The sequence below is a fragment of the Ictidomys tridecemlineatus genome, chromosome 2, assembly GCF_052094955.1.
Source record: "Ictidomys tridecemlineatus isolate mIctTri1 chromosome 2, mIctTri1.hap1, whole genome shotgun sequence".
NCBI classification, from domain to species: domain Eukaryota; kingdom Metazoa; phylum Chordata; class Mammalia; order Rodentia; family Sciuridae; genus Ictidomys; species Ictidomys tridecemlineatus.
Window position 1 is genome coordinate 47,884,041 of NC_135478.1, and position 24,740 is coordinate 47,908,780.

Sequence of the window (24,740 nt, forward strand, 5' to 3'; positions counted from 1 at the left end):
GCGGGTATCCCAGAACTTCTTGTAGTGGGGGCGCTTCCTTTTCCCTGAAAGGTAGGGGCCATCACGGTCTTGACTGAACTCTCTTACCAGGGCCCAGGAGTTTAGTACTGCACTCGCGATCTCAATGGCACTGGGACTCCCTTCCAGTGTGTGTGTGTGTCCCACGTGCATCTGCGCTTGAAGGGGGAAGGAACGAGCTCCAGGACGTAACCGCCCGTGGGCACCTCGGACTGCGAGGCCGACGCAGCCACCTTTGAGCTGATTTCACCAGAACTCGGAGCTCTCGCCCACATTCGGCAACTGTTCTGTGCCTCTTCGTTAAGAAATCTCAGGTTTACAGGGCGCCTTCTGAGGAAGCCTGGAGACATCGGGTGCGCATAAAGGCACGAGTCAGACTCGGTAGAGAGGGGACACCTGGGTGCCTTTCTAGAATCTAAAAACGACGTGCACCAGGCATCAAGCGGTGACACGCGCCCATCTGGGATTCCCGACGCCTCTGGGTCCGTTTCTCCGTTAATGCCATCTTGCCCCGGGAGGTCACGTGCGGACTACAGCAGCGCTCTTCGTCCCGAACCGGACACAAGGAACGACCCTCAGGACTCCACTGGGTTCCCCGTGGTTCGGTCAAGAAGCCGAGGTAGGCCCTTCCCTCCTGAATCAGAGCAGAGCCAGAACCAGCACTAGGTTCTCGAGAGCGTGTCTCCCAGTCGGGGCCCGTCCGCACCCGGCCTTAACGTCGTCGGGGACCCGAAGCCCCCGCCTCGTGCCCTCCGCCACCGCCTCCAGGGCGTCCTAAGAAAGGTGCCGGCTAGACGCGCGAGCGGGGGCGGCGGGAGGCGCTGGACCCCAGGGCCCCAGCTCGCCTACCCTTCGCTTCCTGCGCTACTCGGGCCGGGCCGGCAGACGCGAGGGCGGGTGTGGGGAGGCCCGGCCGGGGGGCGCCACGCGCACGGCGCGAGGGGCGCGGGCTGCCGGGAGGACCGCGGAGCCGGGGCGGGGGGGGGGGCGCGGGCGCATGCGCCTTGCGCCCGTGCCATATTGGAATGAGTCGGAGCGCGGAGCGCCGCCGCCGCCTCCGCCGGAGCGCGGGTGGAGGGGGGCGGGGAGAGCTGCCGGCCGCCCGGCTCCGCCGAGCCCAGCAGGAAGGAGGGCGCGAGCGGGCAAGCGCGGGCGGCGCGAGCGGAAAAAGCGCCCGCGCCGGCGAGCGAAAAGAAGGAAAGAAAGAAAGAAACGAGCGCGAGAGGGGGAAAAGCGAGCGATAGAGCGAGCGCGCGCGCGAAAACTCCCGGCAGGTAAAAAAGCGGGGCCGCTGGCTGGGCCTTCCCGCGCGGCGGCCTGAAGGGGCGGCGGCGGCGCCGGGGCGGGAGACCGCGCGGCGCCCCCCTCGAAGCAGCCGCGCAACTTTGCCAACGGGAAACCGCCGGGAGCTGGCGGGCGGCGGGTGCGCGGGCTGAGGCGCCAACGGGCGGCGGCGGCGGCACGTTGGGGGCGGGGGCGGGCGGGGGGAGCGCGGCGCCCGCGCGCGGCCTCGCGCGGTTCCGCGCGCCGGTCGGCCGGGCTGCAGGGGCGCGCCTGGGCACCTCGCCGCGGCAGCGAGCAGCGGCGGCGGCGGCCGTCGGCCCCGGGCCGGCAGCGCAACGCGCGTCAGCCCGTAGGAGGCGTGAAAGGAAAGTGGTCGGGCGACCGCAGCGGCGGGAGCCCAAGTTCCCTGGCGCACTGGGCCCCCAGCGCGCGCCCCGCGCTCCCGCCCGCCGAGCCCCCGCGGACCCGCCCCCCGGGCTCGCTCCGGGCGGGGCGCGAACCCGCAGCAGGGGCTGGGCGAGTCGCCCGCGCCGCGGGTCGGAACTTCGGAGGGCCCAAGCGGCCGCTGCGCGGTTGCGGAGCGTCTAGCGGTCGCCGCAACCGGTTGCATAGCCACCGTTGTGAAGTGAGCGGGCCTCCCTGGCTCTGCAGATCGTCGGGCGCTGCTGGCCAACCTCCTCGCGGACCTGGACAGAGTCCCGAGGCACTCCGCAGGTCCGTGACCGTTTCAATTCCTGTTCTTGAAGTCTGGTTTTGGACGCTGAAAAGGAGGCAGTGTAGAGGCGAGCAGAGTGTCCTGGGAATTAAGGCCTGCTCTATGCGGAGCATATACGCCTTGGGAGAACATAAATTCCCGCTGAAATAATGTACGTTGGGTCAAGTTTTTTCCCAAGATGTCAGTTGTTCGAGTGGGATCTAAAACTGAGCTATCAGGCACAGGTCATCTATAGATCTTGCTTTGCGCTGGGAGTAGGGTGGGACGTTCCAGTCAGAAAACTGGCTTTTATTTGGTGGGTGCTGTTCCCAGCGGGTCACTCAAAGCAGTGCTGGTTAATGGCCCCAAGTGATGTGGGGGGGGGGGTTGCGCGCGCGTGCGAGTCCTATTCTGCAGTGATCTCTTTGAGAATCAAGTAACCGTCAAAGAGATTTGAAAGGAAGTAAGGTGCATTTTGACAGTATCTGCGTATGTCTTGTCCTGAACCACCTCTTTAAGATGTCGTATTTAACTTTATGGCATCTGAAGTAAAATGTACATTAACTTGCCTATCATCTTGAGAGGCTGGAGGAGTGTCTACACGTGTACATTTTGGGGCCTGTTAACCGGTGTTTGGAGTCGTATGTTGAGTCCTTTTAGGCCACAGGTACACTCAAAGTTCAGATTTGTTTGCAGTTTCAGAAAAGTAACGGCCTGGTGGAAACGGGAGTGGCCAGAAACAGGAAACAGTTCTGTGACTACCGTTGTCATTGACTAGCTCCCTTTTCTTGGGTACATTTCTAAACCTATATGGATTTTGATTTTACCTATTTGCGAAATTAGGATAAATAGATATCTTTCTGTGTGCTTTTGGTACTAAAATTTGGTGACTTTAACATGAAAGATGTTAAAATCAGTCTATGATTCCACGAAGGTGCATCTTTATAAATACATTTTTAAAAAACGTGGTGTCCTCTAAATTTTTGTAATTATTTGAATAAAGACATTCAAAAATGTATTTAAGCGTGCTTAAGAAATTATACCTTTTTTCTTGAGGTAAGATCTTAAGAGTATATTTCAAAGATTTTTTTTTAATGTATTATATGCCTTGATAACCACATTCAGATCAAGATACAGAGCATTTTCAGGCCCCCAGAGGGCTCCCTTTGAGTCCCTCCCATTCATTATACATGTCCCCTCCCCGAGGCAACCACTATTCTAACTTCTATCACCATAGAGGAGTTTTGTCACAGAACAGCACCCTTTAGAAGCTGAAAGGGGGGCAATATTAATAATTAAACTCGAGGACAGCAGTTATGTAAACTTGAAATTATGGTCATTTTCATCAAGATTGTTTGCTTTGATAATGACTGTTAAGGTTTTTTTGTATCTAGAATAACGTAAACTTCCAACCTGAGAGACTTTGTAGTCAGAAGGTAACTTTTTAGTAGATTTGGATCTGTGATTCTTGGGAGTTCTTTTGTTCACAGATATGGTATTATTCTGTTACTGCCCATTTTTAAAATACAGGTATGATAGGAAAGGCAGCAGAACACATCAGACACTAGTATGGCAATATGTAAAAAAGTGGATGTGTAACCGATGTGATTCTGCAATCTGTATACGGGGTAAAAATGGGAGTTTGGCCTGGGGATGTGGCTCAAGCGGTAGCGCGCTCGCTTGGCATGCGTGCGCCCCGGGTTCGATTCTCAGCACCACATACCAACAAAGATGTTGTGTCCGCCGAGAACTAGAAAATAAATATTTAAAAAAAATGGGAGTTCATAACCCACTTGAATCAAATGTGTGAAATATGATATGTCAAGAATTATGTAATGTTTTGAACAACCAATAATTAAAAAAAAAATAAACCCAATGAGTCACAAGGCAAAAAAAAAAAAATACAGGTATGTTTGTGGAGAGTAAGTTTGAAGGATGAATCATGAATTTTCCCAAATCATGAATTTTCCCAAGTCAGAGTTTAAGATGTTAGTAGATAAATTAATTTCTTAAAACAGAATTTGCCCCATCTGGTGGTGCACACCTGTGATCCCAGCTACTCAGGAAAATGAAGCAGGAGGATTGCAAGTTCAAGGCCAGCCTCAGGAAGTTAGGGAGACCCTGTTTAAAAATAAATAAATAAAAAGGCTGGGGAGGGCAGTGTAGTTCAGCAGTAGAGTGTCCCTGGGTTCAACCTCCAATATCTTTTTTTTTTTTTAATTTATTTTTTGTAGTTGTACACATTCACTGTATCTTATTTATTTGTATGTGGTGCTAAGGATCGAACCCAGGACCTTGCACGTGTAAGGCAAGCCCTCTACCACTAGGCCACATCCCCAGCCCCATCAACCTCCAGTATTTTAAAACAAACAGGGCTGGTGATGTCCCTCAGCAGTAGAGCGCTTGCTTAATACATACTGTTTTCCATGGGATCAATCCTCAGCACCACATTAAAAATAAATAAAGTAGAGGTATTGTGTCCATTTACAACTAAAAAAACCAAAACCAAAAAATACAAACAATAAAAAGGAAATAAACAAGGTAACTAAAAATTGTTAGGTATGGATTTTTACAAGAATTTCAAAGATGTATTAGACCTCAATTTGGGAAGATGTTTTTCTAAATATTATCCAAGGAAAGCAAGTATGCAACAATTTACTTATCCTTTTTAAATACCTTTTAATGTATCCTTTGTGTTCTTTCTTGTTTCTACTACTAAAGGAGAGGAGTTAGAAGTGTAAGTGAATTTTTACTTTGTTAGTTTCTAACAAAGGCCTATGTTTTTTACTGCAAGGAAGTCTATGTGATAGAAACTAGGAACAGTCTTCAGTCCTTCCTGTGTTAGGCATATATGGGGGGGATAGTTCACAAAGTTCCCCAGTTTTCTTTTGTGAAATTATTTCACTGAAGAATTCTGACTTTCTGTGTTTAAGTGTAACTGGCCAGTTGATGGGCCAAGAACTATGCTGGATTCGTCTTTTTCACCCACATTTCATATAGCATCATTAGCCCAGAGTGTGCTTGATGATTTAGCTGTAGTAGAACTGCCATTTTATTTTTTGACTATTTCTAGGTTTCTGTTTTTTCATTATCAGATTATTTAAAATTTGTTAAATCTTTAAGAGATGAACTAAAGAGAAGCAAAGTAAGAAACAGAAACATGAAAGGGAATTTCCTAACTGGGCATGGTGATACATGCCTGTAATTCAGGATACTCACTGGGCAAAGGCAAGAGGATCCCAGGTTTGAGGACAGCCTGGGCAATTTAGTCAGATTCTGTCTCCAAATAAAATTAAAAAGGCTGAGGATGTAGCCCAGTGGTAGAGCATTTGCCTAGCATTTACAGGTCCTGGGTTCAGTCCCCAAAACTTAAAAAAGACCCAAAAAACAAAGGATTTTCCTATTTTTAGTATTTGTTTCCTTGTAAACTCTGATTTTTTTCTTTTAGAATTCATAATCTTGGGGCTGGGGATGTGGCTCAAGCGGTGGCGTGCTGGCCTGGCATGCGTGCGGCCCGGGTTCGATCCTCAGCACCACATACTAACAAAGATGTTGTGTCCACCGAGAACTAAAAAATAAATATTAAAAATTCTCTCTCTCTCTCCTCTCTCTCACTCTATCTTTAAAAAAAAAATAGAATTCATAATCTTGGGGGCTGGGGTTGCAGCTCAGTAGTAGAGTGCTCACTTAGCATGTGTGAGGCACTGGGTTCTATCCTCAGTACCACATAAAAAAATAAACAAAATAAAGGTATTGTGTTCATTTACAACTAAAAAAGAAATTCTTAAAAAAAAAATCTATAGTCTTGGGCTGGGGATCTAGCTGGTAGAGTGCTTGCCTCACATGCACAAGGCCCTTGGTTCAATCCCCAGCACCAAAAAAAAAAAAAAAAAAAAGTATAATTTTACTGCATTTGTCAGGTATTTTTGCTTTCAGAGTAAGAACTACAGCAGGGTTAGATAAGAAATGGTGATATAGACTCACATGTCATTTTACTTTAAGGTTCTGTAGAAAGGTGAACTGTCCAGACTTTTAATTATGTTTTTTTAAAAATATATTTTGAATTCATGATATGTTCCTATTAAATGAATACAGTATACAAAACAGATGACCTTTATTTAGACAGGTATTTTGAACGCTGAATATTTTTTACATTAAAACTTTCTATCTTATAAATTCCTAAAACTTTAATTTCTGAAATTATTTGGCTGATAATCAATATTATATAAGTGAGAGCAAAATAACATGTAATAGTAAATAGTATAGGTTTGTTATGGTGGGATATTTTTATTCAGTGACTAATATTTGTTATCTAACTAGGGTGTCTTATATTTGAAAAAATTATTTCTCTGTATACAGTTATTAAATCCGATGAAAGTGTCTGGGGATTTTGGTTACCTCGGAGATTTTGAACCTTTAGACTTTAGGGAGTAGGGTTTTGATGGTTTTGACTCTACCATTCTTCAACTGATTCTAGCCCCACTGGAAAATGATTTAAAATAGAAAGGATGTGGTCAGGTTGTTGTAAATTCATGTGTAAACTTTTCAAAAGTTGGAGGAAGGATAAGAACAAAGACAAGTTATTAATAGAAAAATTATAGGACTTCACCACAGAAGTTTTAACAAATTTTATTGTAAACCTTTTCCTATAACTCAAAGGCAGCTGAGAATTTGTATATAATTTTTCTTTTAGTCTGTTTTATTCAAGAGATGTTTATAAAAAACTTATTCAAGGGCCGGGGCTGTGGCTCAATGGTAGAGTGCTTGCCTAGCATGTGTGAGGCACTGGGTTCGATCCATGGCACCACGTAGAAATAAACAAATAAAATAAAGGTATTGTGTCTATTTACAACTTAAAGAAACAAAACTTATTCAACTTTCTTTGCTTTCAGGTGATCACAAAAAGTGTAGTCTGTATATTGTGTTAAATGATATTAGGTTTCTATTGAATTTTGTGATTTGATAGTTGAATTACTTCAGAGAGCCAAAGACTTAACTGAATGGAGAGGTTGTAGGGTGGCATTTTTAACTTTGTGTCCTGTGCTGCATGCATTGGTTCCTTTTTGATGTTTTTGCTTCTTTAAGTGAAAGGTTAGTTACTAATCTGATTTGGGGTAGAAAGGGTAGTTGAGAGCATCTGTTTTGTAGGAGAAGGTTGAGTTCTGTTCTGAGAAGGTATTTGGAAGAGGGTCTTAGATGAGAGAATATGGGCCATTGGCAGTCAAAAGTGTAGGACGGCCAGGGTTGGTGGCACACACCTCTAATTCCAGCTATTTGGGAGGCTGAGGTAGGAGGGAATTGCACGTTGGAAGTCAACCTCTGCAATTTAGTGAGATTGTCTCAGAATAAATAACAAAAAGGACTGGGGGTGTATTTCAGTGGTAAAGCACCCCTGGATCCAATCCCTGGTGCCACCAAGAAAATCCCTCAAAAGAAAAAAAATGTATGGTTGGCTTGATGGTGCACACCTGTAATCCCAGCAGCTCTGGAAGCTGAGGTAGGAGGATCTCAAGTTCAAAGCCAGCCTCAGCAATTTAGCAAGGCCCCAATGCAACTCAGTGAGACCCTGGCTCTACATAAAATACAAAAATGGGCTGGGGATGTGGTTTAGTGGTTAAGTGCCCCTAAGTTCAGTCCCCATACTAAAACAAACAAATAAAAACATGTGGGACAGTTACACATTTGGAATGACATGAGATGAGCTGAGAAATGCAGCAATTGTTAAAATAATTCAAGTTTTTTTTTTGTTGTTGTTGTTGTTGATATCAAGTTTAAAGTATTAACTGGCAAATCATTGAATTCCAAATTATTACTTTTGTATTGGAAGGAATTTTATTTTATTATTATTTATTTGTATGGGAGTTTGAACCCCAAGGGTGCTTAATCATTGAACCATATCCCCAGTCCTTTTTTTTACGGGGGCGGGGGCGGGTACTGGAGATGAACTCAGGGGCACTTGGCCACTGAGCCACATCCCAGCCCTGTTTTGTATTTTATTTAGAGACAGGGTTTCTCTGAGCTGCTAAGTACCTCACTGTTGCTGAGGCTGGCTTTGAATACCTATCTCATCCTCTCAAACAGCTAGGATTAGGATCCCCAGTCCTTTTTTAAAAAAACTTTACTTTTTTATTTTGAGAAAGGGTCTTGCTAAGTTGTATAGGGCTGTGTTGAGTTGATGTGGTTGACCTTGAACTTGTGATCCTCCTGCTTTATCTGCCAGAGTTGCTAGGCATGTACTACTGCTTTTATTTTATTAAGAGAGAAAAAGTTTATTTTATGGTTTCAGAGTTCTCAGTTCGTACATGCTGACTCCAATGCTCTGGGCACAAGCTATGGCAGCCACAATTGGGGAAGAACCCAGTTGAGGAATTCTGCTCTGCTCTTGGTGTGGTCAGGAAGCAGAGAAACCCTGAGAGTTTTTAACAAGTATTTGCATTGCCTTTGATACCTGTAATCCCAGCAACAGTCCCTTGTGCCTTGCCTTACTTTTCCATACTCCAGCCACATGTTTTTTGAGTCCTGCTCAAGTTTCTTATACTTGGTTCCTTTTCATAGTGGAGAGTTCAACCCAATCATGAAGCCTTCCTTAACCCTTCCCAAAACATTTCTCTCTTTCTCTCTCTTTGGTATAGGGGATTGAGCCCAGGGTTGCTTAACCACTGAGCCACATCCCCAATCCATTTTTTTATTTTGAGATAGAATCTCACTAAGTTGCTTAAGGCCCGCCAAGTTGCTGAGGCTGGCTTTGAACTTGTGATCCTCCTGTCTCAGCCTCCCAAGCCTCTAGAATTACAGGTGTGCACCACAGCCCTCAGCTCATTTAATTCATAATGAAATGCTTTAAAACCACACTTACAGGGTATTAAAATCTATGTACCTACTTCAGAGATTCTTCCCCTCTTGTTTCTTGTGGGAGAAATAAAAATAGTCTTGTTTCTTGTGTTTACTGCTATAAACTCTGCATAGGCAGGAATTGTATCTTAATTATCACAGTATCCCTGATACTAAGAACAGTGCTGGGAAAAATATATATGTTAAATGGAGGTATAAATACACAAACAATTAGTAAGTGATATAGGAAATACATGTATTTTTTAAAAAATATTTTTTTAGTTGTAGATGGACACAATATTTTATTTATTTTTATGTGGTGCTGAGGATCTAACCCAGTGCCTCACACTTGGGACAAGTGTTCTACCACCGAGCTACATCCCCAGCCCAGGAAATACATGTATTTTTTAATGCCAGAGACTTTTTTTCTGGTATTATAGTTTAATTCCAAATGTTTAGACTTTTTTTTCAAGATGAGATATCAATATTTTGTTATATTTTGTGCTTGAAGTGTCTGTTTTTGTTCAAGTTTTAGGTTAGCAAAATTTCCCCTCTCAGCGTTTTGAAAGCATTTTTTTTTCACTTTTTCTAAGATAACTGCATATCTTTAGATGTTTGGTAATGCATTTACAATAGTAAAAATCAAGTTGAAGGACATTAACGTCAATCTTTTTGCTTTACTTTTCATGGTGGTAGTTACAAAGAGGCCTTTAGCAGCTTGATTATTCATGGGTGTGAGGTGGAGTAGCTCCACTTCTGTTAGCCTGGGATGACTGATGACTATTATTTGCAGGCACATGAGCAACTGGTTGAGCTTCAGAAACAAATCTGTGGATCCTCTTGCCTTCTACTAGTGTTAATGAATCCAGGCTCTTACTGGGAAGCCCTGATGATAGCTGCTTCTGGATAAGGACTTGTGGTCCTGAGGATGGGGTGGAGTGGGTGGGATTTTCAGAAGTGGAAGAGGATTCCATAGGCTTAAGTTTTGCCTATAATATCCCCTATATCCCCTACCCTCATCCTCCCTGGAAATGGATAAGTTTTGGAAATTTTGAAATTATGTGAGGGGAAACCCTGTACTAAATTGATGCCTGTGGTGAATTTAGGAAATTTAGACTCTTATAAATCTGAATAGTTGAGAAACAATATTATGTGAAGCTGCCTATTCATAAAATATAATTAGTATTTTATATAAACATGAAACATAATTGAACTTTAGTTGCAAACTTACTAATATAATTTTTTTGGGGGTACCAGAGATTGAACCCAGGGGTGCTTAACCACTGAGCCATAGTCCCAGCCCCTTAAGATTTTTTATTATTATTTTTTAAAATTTTGAGACAGGGTCTTACTAAGTTGCTAAGGGCCATGCTAAATTGCTGAGGCTGGTCTTGAATTTTTGATCCTCCTGCCTTACCCTCCCAAGCTGCTGGGATTAAAGGCATGTGCCATGGCGACCAGCTATAATAGAATCTTTCATGGAGCCAAGCACTTAAAAATGGAAATATTCTTTATTCAAGAATGAAGAGGAATTGTTTTTAGCATTATGGCAAGAAGTTGAAAGTTACTGAAGTTATAAAGAAGGAGTATAGAAGGGACCTCTTTATACTTCAGTCCCTTTATTCACCTGTTTTACTGAATTCAAATTGTTCCTCAGGGAATTCAGAAATACAGTTGTGCAGGGACATGTTCTGAGAAATACAAAGTTTAGCAATTTCATCATTGTGACTACATAACATATACTTAACCGAGATGGCTGTGATAGCTACAACATCCCTAAGCAATATACTCTTATGGAATCACCATTGTATACTCAAAACCATTGTTTTTTTTTTAAAATAAATTTTTAGTTGTAGTTGGACACAATACTTCTATTTTATTTATTTATTTCTATGTGGCGCCGAGGATCAAACCCAGCATCTTGCACGTGCTAGGCGAGCGCTCTGTCGCTGAGCCATAACCCCAGCCCTCAAATCCATTGTTAACAGAAATGTTATTATACGGTGCCTGGCTATAGTTTAGAAAGATAAGATTGCTTCTTATAGGCATTACTTTTTTCTTCTGTTGCTTTATTTTTTAATCATATCCTAGACTGAAGTAGTCATTTAAAACAAGTTAAGTATGGGCTGGGGTTGTGGCTCAGTGGTAGAGCGCTTGCCTAGCACATGCGAGGCCCTGGATTCGATCTCAGCACCACATAAAAATAAATAAAGATATTGTGTCCAGCTAAAAAATAAATATTAAAAAAAAAGTAGAGGGGCTGGGGTTGTGGCTCAGTGGTAGAGCTCTCGCCTAGCATGCACGGGGCACTGGGTTTGATCCTCAGCACCACATAAATGTAAAATAAAGATATTGTGTCCACCTAAAACTTAAAATATATATATAAATAAGAAAGTTAAGTAGAGATGCAGATCTATGTAGAAAATATTATTTTGACAAGGCAGTATGTAATGGCAGGAGTGTGTGACAAAAGGATGTGACTTAGTTGGACTCCTGGCAAAGAAACACTTTCATACTCATGTCAAAATTTAAGTTGATAGAGCTCATAAGTTATCTTCAAGAAGAGATTTGAGAAAAAGAAGTACAGAAATCAGCACACAATTAGGATTAATCAAGTTCTTTGTACAGAGGAAGGCTTTGTAAACAACAAGGCAGCCTGACAAGTTGGACCATCCTATGTTTAAAGAGCAAGTGGAAAAAAACAATGTCTTGAAGGCATGTTTTAACTTCACAGGATTTCAAGAGGACTGAAGAGCAAGTAAATTGCCTATGAATGATGCCTTAACAAATTTACTTGGGGTTTTGGCTTTAATAACCTCGCTGATTCTTCCATCCATTTTTGTTGAGAAAGGTAGCTGCAGTGTGCACACACAGACTTAGAAATAATGAACCTCTACTGCACTTGACAGGCAAGTGAATTTCCTTCTCTTGTGAAAATGACAGAACTTCTGAAGGCAGTAATGTGTTAGTTGAATTGTTTTACTCATTTAGTGAATTAGGGGTACAATTGTCTGATAACATAGAAATTAATTTGACAAACACAATAGTTGTGATGTGAAATCATTGGTGCCAGGGGTTTAGAGAATGCAAAGTTGAGTAAGTTCTATGTCCTTGAGAAACTATAGTGTCCAGGATAAGACATGATAGGGAAGAGCTTATTTTTAAGTGCTGTGAAAAGGTACAAAGTGTCTACTATGGAAGATACACTGATGGAGGTATGGGAATGGGCTAACATTGGTGTAGGGTATTGCTTTCAGAAACAATTTTTGTGGAAGTAAAGGCCAGATAGTTAAGTGATTTGTGAATACTTGTTCATATACTTGTTGGTATAAATATTTTTAATATAGGCTAAAATATCTCAGGTTTTAGAAAAAACTGATTGTAAAATAAGAAAGCAACTCTAATTTTTTTCCCTTTTAATCACTTTCCTAGTCTTTAGTGCTGCCTCCCTCTAAAGTGAGTATTTATCTTTGATGAGGTTGTTGCCTACTTTTCCCCTTTGAGAGCAGCAGAAGCAGATGAGCAGTCACTGTGATCTCAAGGCTGTTTTAATTTAGGCAGGTTCACAGGGACCTACCTGGGATGATAGGAAGCAGCTCAGGCACAGGGAGAGAGGGTAAACTCTCTTAACTTGCAACTGTGAACATGCACCTTGGCAAGAATTATAGGATATCCTAAATGGGTGTGAAGTTTTAAAATTTATAATATTGTTTGGGCTCCCCTATTTGGTCTTTAATTGTTGAGAGAATTATTATGCTGGGTGCTTATGTTGAGTCATTTACTATTTGATTTATGGTTCTGTATGTTTTTATGAGTTTTCCTTTTCTAATATAGTAAAATACTTTAAAATATTTTTTAGTTTAGATGGACACAATATGTCTGTTTTATCTATTTTTTTTTTTTTTAATGTGGTGCTGAGGATCAAACCCAGTGCCTCAGGCATGCAAGGCAAGTGCCCTACCACTGAGCCACAACTCCAGCCCCAGTAAAAATATTTTTATTATTATTTTTTGTGGTACGTGGGCGGGGGGGTTGAACTCAGGGGTATTCTACTATGGAGCTATATCCTCAGCCCTCTTCTCTTCTTCTCAGTCCTTTAACAAATTTTTTTAGTTTTAAAAATTTGAGGCAGGGTCTTGCTGTGTTGCCAAGGCTGGCCTTGCACTAGTGATCCTCCTGCTAGCCTCCTTAGTAGCTGGGATTACAGAGTGCACCACTGTGCCCAGTGCTGTTATTAATTTAAAAAGTGAAACTGATTTTAGCTGGGTGTGGTGGCACATGCTTGTAATCCCAACTACTTAGAAGACTGATGCAGAAGGATTGCAAGTTTTAGACTAGCCTGGGGCAATTTAGTGAAATCCTGTCTCAAAATTTGAAAATTAAAAAAATAAAGGGGACTACGAATGTAGCACAGAGATAAAATACTTGTTTAGCTTGTGTGAGACAGTGGGTTCAGTCCCCTGTACCAAGGGATTAAAAAAAAATGGTGGAATGGTAGGAAAGGGACCAAAAAATTTAGCCTGGTAGAGAATTTGGTGGGGTATCAGGTTTTAGAAGAAATAGCATGCCCTTTATTATAGCGTATTACTTTTGTATTTATACTTTCAAGCATTTGTTTGAGACATAAACATTACCTTGGCAATTTGTTTTTTCAGGTAGTGTTTATGCTGTTAATATTTTGGTAAAAAATTAATTTTTCTTTAAAACTTTATGCTTTCTTAAAAGTGATTAATTGCATTTGGAGGAAGATCTTTCTCTAAAGAACTGTATGTGTATACATTACCTATCCAACCATTCATTTGGGGCTGTTACACTTTCATGAAGAACAGCCCATCACAAGCAATATCTGTTTTCAGGTGCTAGCAGTCAGTGTTTTAAAAGCTCCTGCACTAAAGCTGATGCATGGTTCTTAACTATTTCCCAGCCTTTTGATCAGATGTGATTAGCCAGGAGTGAGATTTTGAGGGCTGCACAGTAGAGGCAACAGTTAGCACTGAGTCCAGCTTTACTCTGGACCAGGCACAGTTGTTTTCTAAGAGAGGGCAGGCTTATCAGTGAGAAGTTAGTGTCTTTAAGGAATCTCTGTTTTAAAAACACAGTCAAGGAAAAATATATTTTGAAATATTTTCACCACAGTATTAGTATATGTTTTGATGCTTAAAGAAGGACTTGGTTCCATTTTTTATATCTTTATTTATTAATTAATTTATTTTTTCATGTGGTGCTGGGGATTGAACCCAGTTCCTCACACATGCTAAGCAAGTTCTGTACCACTGAGCCACACCCCGACCCTTGGCTCCATTTTTATAGGGGCTTTATAATTTTGGTCTAAAAATGAATGGAATGGGATTCCAGATTCCTTCTAATTCTGAATTTTCTTGTTGGCTTTCTAGAAAATATATGTAAGGTAATTTTCTTCTTGGAACTACAGTTAGTAAGATAATATCTTACCTTTAATTTGATCAATTAAATAAAAACAATTTTAAAGTATTTTGTATTTCTATACTATTTCTTTACATTTTAATAAAATTCAAAGCCCTGGCATGTTACATGTTATGTTTTGCCAGTATTGATTATTGCAGAATGTTCATTTGCAGATATCTAATTATCTTTGACCAAAGTCGTAATATTCTCACCTGATAGGAATTCCATAGAAATTTCTGTTGGGTAAATTCCAGCAAGACCCAGGGACTAGCTCGCTCTTTCTTTCCTTCTTTCCTTCCTTCCTTCCTTTTTTTTTTTTTTTGGCACAGGGGATGGAACTTAAGGGCATTCAACCACTGAGCAGCCACATCCCTAGCCCATTTTTTAGAAATATCAGATTGGAGATCAAAATATATTGTCCTCTATAGTCTACTGTTGCCACTGCAAGACCCTGTGAGATAATTCATATAATGTTACTTCTCTGCTTAGAACCTACTGTTGTAACTAAAGCTTTTTTGTAGGCTTTAAGGCTCCTGTGGCCTGGCTCCCCTCACATCCTTCCCACATGTACCTCCTCCTGTTCTCCAACTCCTTGGGGTCTTTGTATACACTGTTCCCTTTTTCTGGAATGCTGTTTCTATAGATGTATGCAGCTTCCTCAGTTCTTGGGACCTTTCCTCAAAAGTTACCTCAGTGACCTGGGTATCTAAAATTTCAGCTCTCCTACAACATTCCAATATCCTGCTTAATTTTTTTTTTTTGCCTTAGTGGTTATTTTACACACTGTGTTTTTCACTTACTTTGTCTGTGTGTATCTCCTCTACTATGATGTAAGCTCCTTGAAGTCAAGGATTTTGGTTTCTGTAATTATCTAGCATCTCCAGTTTGTACAACAGGGTCTGGCTTGTAGCTGGTGTTCAGTAAAGCTTTGTTAAATTTAAGAATAGATAAATAAATGACTTATTCATAGTGTGACTCTCCCCACCCTGACCCATAAATTGTGAATTTGGTAGATCATAAGTTCTTGTCAGAATACCACTCCAGGTGCTTCACTCAAAAAGAGATGTAATTCTAGGAATTGGTTACAACAGGAAAGTCTGGAGAAAGGAAAGGGAAAAGATGTCCACAAACCAGAGCCCACAAACCCCATTTTCTACCAGTGGTACTAACAGAACCTGATGGGGAGAGCACAAATGACAAGGGGGTTTGAAATGAAGATTTCAGGCCTGGTAATCCAGGGCAGAGTCCAGAAAGATAGGTGTGGGTTAATACTAACATATACTATGCAGTAAAGGTAGTATTTATTTAATTGATTTGTGGAAATAAACAGTGTAGGAAAAATTGAATAGTTTGGGCTGTGGCCTCAAATGATAACAGGGTAATATCTTAGATTATGATTGAAACATAAAACAGCTAAGGATAAAATCCCAATTTAGCCTAGTGACATCCATGCATTGAACCACCAAACTGAACTCAGCTCTAGAAATGGCACACAGCAGGAAACATATCTTTACTGTGGCCCTGATCTCTTAGTGTGATTAAGTGCTCATTTCCTTGAGTTCAGTAAATCTGTGTTTAGGCCTAATCATGTTCCACATTAGATCTCTGTCACCTAAAGGATCATACTGGCCTCTCCTGATCTGATTAGAGTCCTTACTCAGGCTTACTGTCATTTAAAGGTCTAAGAAGTGACAGGCCTGTGTGGGTACTCTGATTCAGTGCTTCTCTCTTAGTAAATCATGTCATCCTTAGCTCTCCACCCCTTCAGGACTCATTGCCAGTAATGAGTTGCTTCTCTTTTTCTTCTTTTTTTTTGGTACCAGGGATTGAATTCAGGGGCACTCGACCACTGAACCATATCCCCAGCCCTATTTTGTATTTTATTTAGAGACAGGGTCTCACTGAGTTTCTTAGCACCTCACTTTTGCTGAGGCTGGCTTTGAACTCTTGATCCTTCTGCCTCAGCCTGCTGAGCCGCTGGGATTACAGGTGTGTGCCACTGAACCTGGCACTCCTTTCTTTTCTCATTTAAAGAGTGAATAAAGACACTAAAATCTGAATATATGTAATTGCCAACATATTGGTCAGTGCTAATCATGATTAATAACATAAATCTGTTATTAATAAGCTTATTTTTTTTAAAGAGAGTGAGAGAGAGAGAGAGAGAGAGAGAGAGAGAGAGAGAATTTTTAAAATTTAAATATTTAAATATTTTTTTATTTTTTAGTTCTCGGCGGACACAACATCTTTGTTGGTATGTGGTGCTGAGGATCGAACCCGGGCCGCACGCATGCCAGGCGAGCGCGCTACCGCTTGAGCCACATCCCCAGTCCCTTAATAAGCTTATTTTAAAATCAGGATGTCAGAATCTTATATTTTTATTATAAATTTTATAAAATCTTACCTATTTTTAAGTATACAGTTAAGTGTCATTGAAAATGGTCAGGTGTTGTACAACCACCACTATCCATCTTTGTAACTTCTCATAAAACTGAGAAGCCATATCAATTGAACAATAAACTTCCTATTTCTCCCTCCTCCCAACCCCTGGCAACCATCATTTTACTTCTGGCTTCTGTGAAATTGACTACTTATAGGAATAAATGGAATTATGTAGTATTTGCCTTTTTATAACTGAGTGACTTAGCATAATGTCTTCTCCTAGAAATTGAAATTCTAAGGACTTTTCATGTTAAAAATTATCTTCAGAGTAATTTATCATGGTTTTGGTGAATTGGAAAATTTATGTTCAAGTATCAGTTTAGGGGGCTGGGGATGTGGCTCAAGCAGTAATGTGCCCGCCTGGCATGTGCAGGGCGCTGGGTTCGATCCTCAGCACTACATTAAAAAAAAAAAAAAAAAGATGTTGTGTCCACCAAAAACTGAAAAATAAATATTAAAAAAACTTCTCTCTTCTCTCTCTCTTAAAAAGTATCAGTTTAGTTCATTCATGAAATTAGTTTGAATTTATTTAATGCTAATTGTTTTTATTTGAGCATGATCCATGTATTGCTAGTAAACATAAAGAAATTTTTTATGTTCTGGTTTGTATCTTTCTCATTATGTTTGTAGATTAACTTGTAAGGATATAATGGATTTCTTAAAATTATAGCTAGCAGCAGTTTGTAATTTCCTATTGGTAAATTTAAAAATTATTTTTAATCCAAACAACTTAAATAGAAGTAATAAACTTCTGTTTTTGTTTTCCCATGGACTCTTCTTCTTTTCTTCCTCAAACTCCATTCTCTCTTCCCTACCTCCTCCATTCTTCCTCTTTTCCTTCCTCTTCCTCACTCTTCCTCCTTTTTCTTCTTAATGGGAATTGAACGCAGGGCCTTGGGCATGGCTAGGCAAATGCTCTATCACTGACCTAGCCTTTTTTACATTTTGAGGCAGTTTTGCCAGCTTGCCCAGCTGGCTTCAAACTTGCCATCGAACAGGTAGGATTACAGGTATGCACCACCAACACTTGGCATTGATTAGGCTTTGTCTATAGCAAAAAACCCCCCCAAAACCCCAAAAAACAAAAAACAAGCACCTGCCACAGTAGTTTAGACGGTTCTGTTCTTTGTGTCACCAATAAATGAGCACTTAATTTCCAGCATTTGACCACTGATGTTCATAAAATTTTGTTTAATGCCTAGAGAAGGTCTTGGAGTATAGTGAGGAATCCTGAGATGAGGGGCTTTATTGAATAAGGATTCAAGCCTCTGGTATATTTGCATGTAGTCTTCTGTAAATACCTTCCTGAATTTGAAGTTCCACTTTAGAAGAAGTATTAGCTCATCAAAATTCCAGGGAAAAATATTTTGTTTGAATTTAAGCAAAAAAATGTTATTTTCCCTTCTGTACGCATTCAATCTTTTCCCCTTTAAAATGGTCTTATTCTTACCTCAAAGTTGCTCTGTTTTTGAGCTGTGGTTATTGGAGAATTGGTAGAAAGGTGATGGGGCAGAAGACTATGACCCAGAGCAGAGGAGAGGGCAGTTCATCTCCCTGTGTTCTCAGATGCTCCCCAGAAGGCCTTGATGTATTATAAAGACATCTTTAGAAACTGTTATCAACTCATTTAAATTAAATCTCCAAGTAACAACTGAGTGTAATTGAGCCAGGAATGTATCTGTGATTCAGAGATACCTACTCTTTTTTGATATCTTGGAGGTATTTATTTTATTTTTTTTAAAAAAATATTTATTTATTTATTTATTTTAGTCTTTGGCGAACACAACGTCTTTGTTTATATGTGGTGCTGAGGATCGAACCTAGGCCGCACGCATGCCAGGCGAGCGTGATACCGCTTGAGCCACATCCCCAGCCCGGTATTTATTTTTATTTAACTTTTTATTATGGAAAACAAACATGTACAAAAGTAGAGATAATGATTTACTCCCATTTACCTATCACTTTTTTAACATTTTGCTTTTCTAGGTGACTTTTTCTAATGAGTTTAAACATAAGACTTGCATTTTATATTATCTTTTCTTTGTCCTCATACATGTTTTAAGCAAAAAATTCTCTGAATTTACATTGGCAAATTTAGGTGTGCACTAGTTTGCTAGATGGTAATCAATATCTAAATTTGAACTTTTAAAAAATTTATTTAGGTGGTACTGGGAATTGAACTGAGAGGTATTTTATCACCAAGCCACATTCCCTGCCCCTTTTATTTTATTTTGAGATAGTGTCTCTCTAAGTTGCCCAGGCTGGCCTTGAACTTGCAATCTTCCTGTTTTAGCCCCCAGAGTAGCTGGAATTACAGGCATACACTACCACACCTGCTTTAGAGCTGTTCTGTAGGAATAGTTGAAGTTATACATAGAATATTCTCAGGTTGGGCTGGGGATATGGCTCAAGCGGTAGCGCGCTTGCCTGGCATGCGTGCGGCCCGGGTTCGATCCTCAGCACCACATACAAACAAAGATGTTGTGTCCACCGAAAACTAAAGAATAAATATTAAAATTCTCTCTCTTTCTCTCTCTCTAAAAAAAAAAAAAGAATATTCTCAGGTTCAACTTAGCCAGTAGAGGGTCTGAACTTTCATTTATAGTATGGAAAAATCTGTATTACAAAACTCTGGATGGAAACATAGAAGGAAATGTGTTCTCTTTACTTTTCTTTCTCTTTTCTCCATTCTCAATTTGTTCTTTCTTTCATTCATTCTACAAATTCTGATCTGCTATAGATATTTATTGTCAGTCTTATATACAGCCACAAAAAGACAAAATCTTGTACTTCAGGAAGGTAGGAAGATAATGAACTAGTAAGGAAATAAAATCTAATAATTCTGCTAACCACTAGGTAGGAAATCTAAGTGAAATGATAGAGGATAGAATGTGGATGTGCTAAATAGAGTGATGAGGAAAAAAATCTCTATGTACTGATGACTTTTAAAATTAAGATGTGGAGGGCAGGAAGCAGTCTGGGCAAGGAGATGGCATTTGCAAAGGACCATAGGTTGGGTGGTGTCTGTAGTGAATTAGGAGGGTATATGAATAGAAAGAAAATGGAATGGTAAGTAGGGACTAGATTTTTCAGGGCCTTGTAGATTTTGATAAGGAGTTTAGATTTTTTATTTAGGAAGCTACTGAAAGGCTCTAAAAGTAAGATTATGACATAACTTGCTTGTCTTTTAAAAGATATCTTTATGCGGTATGGCGAATGGACCTCTAAGTGTGGAAAGAGACCATTTGGAGGCTATTGCAGTGTCAAAGTGAGTTGGACTAGGGTAATAGTAGTGAAAATGGAGAGAAGTGATTGATTTCAAGGTAGTTTGATGACAGAGACTCATCAGGATTTGCTAATGGACAAGGTGAGGGAGACAGTAATGATGGCTTCTTTAAATTTTTTTTTAAATTCAATGATGGTTTTTAAGTGCTAGGCTTTGTTGGTTGTATAATTCTGAGATGAAGTCCAAGGAGAATAACATTTGAAAGCGAAATTAGAGTTCAGAATTGGTTATTTATAACAGCATTAAAATGAAGATTCCAAATGAGTAGCTAGATATATTATGAGTCTGATACAAAGGCTGAGTTGTCATCTTATTGATAGTATTTATAACCTTGAGTTGGTATGGCATTACCAAGGAAGAGGGTGTCAAATGTGTTTGTGGGGGAAAAAAAGAAGAAAACTTGGCACTAAACCCTGTGGAATTCTAAGCTTTAGAGTTTGTGTGTGATCCTGGAGGAGGTAGCAAAGGAGTCTGAGGAAGAGTCACAGTAGCACAGGGGTTGCAGTTTACTGTGTAACAGTGCTATGTAGAATGGACAGCTTCAATAAGACAAGAGAGGAAACCATTGGACTTGGTAATAGGAAGATCACTGGTGACCTGGACAAGACAGTTGTCACTGAAATCTAAGGAAGACTGAAGCCAGATTGGCATATGTAAACAAGCCCCTTACTGGGAAGGGGGGTGGAGCAGAGAAACGGAGAAGTATTTGGAGGGCATGAGGTAGTCAAGAGAGATTTTCTTTTATTATTTTATTTATCATTATTGAGGTTGCAATATTAGAGCGTGTTTGTGTGTAGCTCTTAAGGACCAATGTAATGGAGCAGGATGTAGACCTGAAGTGTCTAGTTACCAAGTAAGAAGAGGCAAGGGGTGTTGTCTAGAACTTCAAGGAAGGGGTTTTCCTTTGTCCGAAAGATGAAAGCAGCTAGAAACAAATGGTGGGAAAATAAAGGAAGCTCTTGGCACCCTCAAATTACTCTGCAGAATTAACATTTTTCCTTACCTATTTCTTGTATTCTTAATTTTTCTAAGTATTCATTGGTTTCTGGTTAAAGAAATGAAGAAGCAGATGCTTAATACTATTTGTCATACACTGAGGTATGTCTTTTGAAGGAGAGGAGAAAAATACTTCAGAAACATCATAAGATATATAGATACTTATAAGAAGTTATACTCATTTTGTTAAGGTTTTTGAAATAATGTTTTTTGAAAAGTGAAGGTATAAGCCGTAGAGGGGAAGAGACTAGGAATGCAAGAGTGTTTTATTTCATGAAGTTCTTTCCTTGTGAATGCTGGTATTTCTCCAAGTTGTCCTTAAGTTCAACCTTGTTGCATGAGAGTATAACGTGTTGCAGTACTGCCTTTTGTTTTCCTTAATCTTTTTTATAGTACTGGGTATTACATGCAGGGCCTAGCTTGTGATAGTCAGATGTTCTACCAGTGAGCTACATCCCTAGCCCTCACTCATTTCATTTTTTAAGTGTACAGGACTGAATCATGTAGAATAGACATGGGAGACTGATCAAGTTGGACTGTAAACCCCCAAGAGGATAGAGATTTTGTTTTGTTCATTATTTAATTCTCAAAAATTTGGAACAATGCCTGGAAGGTAATAGACACTCAGTAGATGTTGAGAGAATGAAGAAATGAACTATGAAGGTAAAATAAGCATCAATATAGTAGTGGACCTGGAGAGTAAGATGACTAAAGCATCCTAAAAATCAAAATATTTTATTTTTTATTCAGAGATCACATTCTTAAATAAAACAATATGATATAGTAGAAAGAACATGAGTACTAAGTTAAGCAGACATGGATCTTGTGTTTGTCTTCCAACAGCCTGGGCAGGTTTTTTTTTTAGCTTTTTCTTTTTTTTAAATATATATATATATATATATATAGTTATATATGACAGAAGAATGTATTTTGACTTATCAAACATATATACTGCTTTTTGTGGTTATATATGACGAGGTGTTGTACTGATCACATATTCATATATGAACATGGGAAAGTTATGTCTGATTCATTCTAGTCTTTCCTATTCCCATCTCCCTTTCCTTCTCTGCATTGTCCTTTGTCTAATCCAGGGAACTTTTAGCCTCCCATCCCCAACTTATTGTGAGTTAGCATCCACATATCAGAGGAAACATTTGGCCTTTGGTTCTTTGGGATTTACTTATTTCACTTAGCATGATAGTCTCCAGTTCCATCCATTTACCAGCAAGTGCTATAATCTCATTCTTCTTTAAGGCTAAGTAACAGTCCATTTCCATAATAGGAAAGACTAGAATGAATCAGACATAACTTTCCTATGTTCATATGTGAATACATGATTGGTGCAACTCCTTGTCATGTATAACCACAAAAATGGGAAGTTATACTCCATGTATGTTTGATATGTCAGAATACATTCTATTGTCATATATATGTATATATATGACAATATATATATATATCCATCTGTTGAAGGGCATCTAGGTGGGATCTATAGCTTAGCTGTTGTGAATTGAGCTGCTATAAACATTGATGTGGCCATGTCAACTGTAATATGCTGATATTAAGTCCTTTGGGTATATGCTGAGGAACAGGATAATTGGGTCAAATAGTGGTTCCTTTTCAAATGTTCTGAGGAATCTCCATACTGCTTTCCAGAGTGGTTGCACCACTAGCAGTGTATGAGTGAACTCTTCCCCTCACATCTTCGCCAACATTTGTTGTTGCTTGTATTCTTGATGATCGCCATTCTGACTGGAGTGAATTGGAGTCTCAATGTAGGGGTTTTTTTTTAAATATATTTTTTAGTTGTAGATGGATATAATATTTTTATTATTTATTTTTATGTGATGCTGAGGATCAAACCTAGGGCCTCACACCTGTGAGGCAAACGCTTGACCACTGAGAGAAGAGATGTACTTTTGATTTCCATTTTTCTAATTGCTGGAGATATTGAACATTTTTTCATATATTTGTTGATCAGTTCTATTTCTTCTTCTGTGAAGTAGAGTCTGTTCAATTCCTTTGCCCATTTATTGATTGGGTTATTTGGTTTTTTTTTTTTGGTGTTAAAATTTTTGAGTTCTTTATATATCCTAGAGATTAATGTTCTGAGGTGTGTGTGGTAAAGATTTTTTCCCATTCTTTTTCCCATTCTGTAGGCTCTCCTACAGAATTAATTATTGATTATTTCCTTTGCTGTGAAGAAACTACTTTTTCTTCTATTAGGCACGGGTCTCTGTTCTAATGCCTAAGTCTTTGATCCACTTTGAGTATAGGTGAGAGGTAGGAGTTTAATTTCATTTTGCTACATATGGATTTCCAGTGTTCCTAGCACACCATTTGTTGAAGAGGCTATCTTTTTATCCAGTGTATGTGTTTGGTGTCTTTGTGTGGTATAAAATAACTGTATTTATGTGGGTTTGTCTTTGTGTCTTCTATTTTGTACCATTGGTCTACATATCTGTTTTTGTGCCAATAGCATGCCGTTTTTGTTATTGTAGCTCTGTAGTATAATTTAAGATCTGGTATTGTGATGCCTCCTGCTTCATTTTTCTTGCTAAGGATTGCTTTAGTTATTCTGGGCCTCTTATTTTTCCAAATGAATTTCATGGTTGCTTTTTCTGTTTCTATGAAGAATGGCATTGGGATTTTAATAGGAATTGCATTAAATCTGTATAACACTTTTGATAGTATGGCCATTTTGACTGTGTTAATTCTGCCTATCCAAGAGCGTGGGAGATATTTCCATCTTCAATTTATTTGTTTAGTGTTCTGTAGTTTTCATTGTAGAGGTCTTTCACTTTTTTTGTTAGATTGATTCCCAAATATTTTAGTTTTTTGAGGCTCTTGTGAATGGGATAGTTTTCCTAATTTCTCTTTCAGTGGATTCAACACTTATATATGGGAATTGATTTATGGGTAACTAATTTTATATCCTACTACTTTGCTGAATTCATTTATTCTAGAATCTTTGTGGTAGAATTCTTTTGATCTTCTAAATATAAAATAATGTCATTGGCAAATAGTGATATTGAGTTCCACTTTTCCTATTTGTATCCCTTTAATTTCTTTCTTCTGTCTAATTACTCTGGCTAGAGTTTCAAGGATAATGTTGAATAAAAGTGGTGAAAGAGAGCATCCTTGTCTTTTTCCAGTTCTTACTGGGAATGCTTTCAATTTTTCTCCATTTAGAATGATGTTTGTCTTGGGTTTAGCATAGACAGCTTTTACAACTACTATCCTTAGGTTGTCTTTTTTTTTAATTTTTGTTTTTAATATCATTAATCTGATAGAATGAAAGGTATTATCTCTATTTTTTAATTTTTTTTGTATTTGCTAAGAGTTGCTTTGTGGTCTAAGATATGGTCTGTTTTAGAGACAGATCTGTGTGCTGCTAAGAAGAAAGTATATTCAGTCGTTGATAGATGAAATATTCTGTATATGTTTGTTAAGTCTTAAGTTATTAATTATATGTTTTAGTTCTATAGCTTGTTTATTTAGTTTTTGTTTGAAGGGCCATTTATGAGAGAGGTGAGTTAAAGCCACCCAGTATTACTGCATTGTGGTCTGTTTGATTATTTTTTATTTTATTTTTTTAATATTATTTTGTTTTCGGCGGACACAACATCTTTGTATGTGGTGCTGAGGATCGAACCCCGCTGCACACATGCCAGGTGATCGCGCTACCGCTTGAGCCACATCCCCAGCCCCCCCCATTTGATTCTTGAAATTGAGAGAAGAGTTTGTTTGATGTACGTAGAT

General features: G+C 39.6%; 1 protein-coding gene across 6 annotated transcripts in view; it reads left to right on the forward strand.

The window, feature by feature from the left end:
• The first annotated feature begins 248 nt into the window (after positions 1 to 248).
• Sfmbt1 (Scm like with four mbt domains 1) overlaps positions 249 to 24,740 on the forward strand; it is a 170,683-nt gene continuing 146,191 nt past the window's right edge. For 3 of the 6 annotated variants that reach the window (XM_078038437.1, XM_078038436.1, XM_078038434.1), the window contains exon 1: positions 1,160 to 1,292. The gene's annotated coding sequence lies outside the window, so the exon portion shown is untranslated. Of the gene's footprint in view, positions 638 to 1,159; positions 1,293 to 1,607; positions 2,017 to 24,740 lie in introns of those variants that run through there. The other 3 variants (XM_005317199.5, XM_078038438.1, XM_021731038.3) reach the window with 3 other exon arrangements.